The sequence below is a fragment of the Perkinsus marinus genome (genome assembly GCF_000006405.1).
Source record: "Perkinsus marinus ATCC 50983 genomic scaffold scf_1104296933874, whole genome shotgun sequence".
NCBI lineage: Eukaryota > Perkinsozoa > Perkinsida > Perkinsidae > Perkinsus > Perkinsus marinus.
In genome coordinates, this window is record NW_003215022.1 from 1 (window position 1) to 1,263 (window position 1,263).

General features: G+C 51.5%; 3 non-coding genes across 3 annotated transcripts; 2 read left to right on the top strand and 1 right to left on the bottom strand.

Annotated features, from left to right (window-relative positions):
- The first annotated feature begins 255 nt into the window (after positions 1-255).
- Pmar_PMAR022200 lies at positions 256-337 on the top strand. The gene has a single exon. It is a non-coding gene; the product is annotated as a tRNA-Ser (tRNA).
- A 93-nt stretch (positions 338-430) lies between these two features.
- Positions 431-511, top strand: Pmar_PMAR022201. The gene has a single exon. It is a non-coding gene; the product is annotated as a tRNA-Asp (tRNA).
- A 279-nt stretch (positions 512-790) lies between these two features.
- On the bottom strand, positions 791-863 carry Pmar_PMAR022202. The gene has a single exon. It is a non-coding gene; the product is annotated as a tRNA-Ile (tRNA).
- Positions 864-1,263: the final 400 nt, after the last annotated feature.

A 1,263-nucleotide genomic window follows, 5' to 3' on the forward strand; every position in this document is an offset into this window, starting at 1 on the left:
GGGCGGATGGTTCCGCACAAGTGAACATGAAGAGAGGCGTGTCACCGTGTTGCGCATTCAGAATGACGAGGATGCCGGCTCTCAGATGTCCCTGGCTCTGTCCTTGGATTGGGACTTGGATTTTGGGAGCTGGTGATACCAGCGTAAACACAGAGTAAACCTACATATGATTTTTTGAAATGGATTCAGTAGTGTCACCTATCACCCTTATGTAGAGCACTTGCCTAGCGGTTGAGCCTAAAAACTAACAATCTAGACACTTTGGCCGAGTGGTTAAGGCGGCGGCCTGCTAAGCCGTTGGGCTCTGCCCGCGGGAGTTCGAATCTCCCAGGTGTCGTTGCAAGGGCTCAACATTGCGTCTCGCGGCTTTTGTGGAGCATACACATTAAGCGGATGAAGCCGAGAACTCACATGAAACGATAAAGATCGAGATACTTTGGCCGAGTGGTTAAGGCGGTGGGCCGTCAAGCCGCTGGGTTTCACCCGCGGAAGTTCGGATCTTCCTGGTGCATAATCCACCGGTTCGTACGAAGCACCCCACTCCCCATGGACAAAGTTGGATAGCCTGGAATAGCAGCTCGTTGTCCTTAACATTGCGCTGGGGGAAGCGGGGACGAATCCGATGGACGAAAACGCTCTTGACAGAATTATGTTCAACCCAATTTTCCCCATGGTCATTCGACAGTCTGCTCTTAAGTTGAATTGTCTATGGTTGTCGCATCAGCGTGACTATGAAGGTCGTAGTATGACCTGTTCTCAAAACGTTCAATATCCATGAGTGGAATTAGACTAGTCCCGGAGGGGGTCGAACCCACGACCTATGGCTCATAAGACCATCGCTCTAACCACTGAGCTACAGGACCGTGAAAACCCAGGCTTGGGAATCTTTCATGGTTAAGATGTGTTGATACCTCGACTAAAGCGTGCGTTCTACGGTATCACTTCACACCATACGACAACCGCCCAGTCCTGGCACAGGCTGACCGCATGACCTATGATCACCCGCATTTACAAACCCCAGCTCATCGTCGCGTCCATCGCCTTTGAACAACCACCGCCTGACGCGAACACTAACCTATGCATGACTAACTCTGCTCCGCCCGGGGTCTAGCTGGCACACCCGTTGAACTTGCCAACAACTTCTCTCTCAAAATTCCACAACAATATCTCACCGCCATGATCCAAGGAGTTATCCGCGAGGTGTGGTAATATAGGGGCGGATGGTTCCGCACAAGTGAACATGAAGAGAGGCGTGTCACCGTG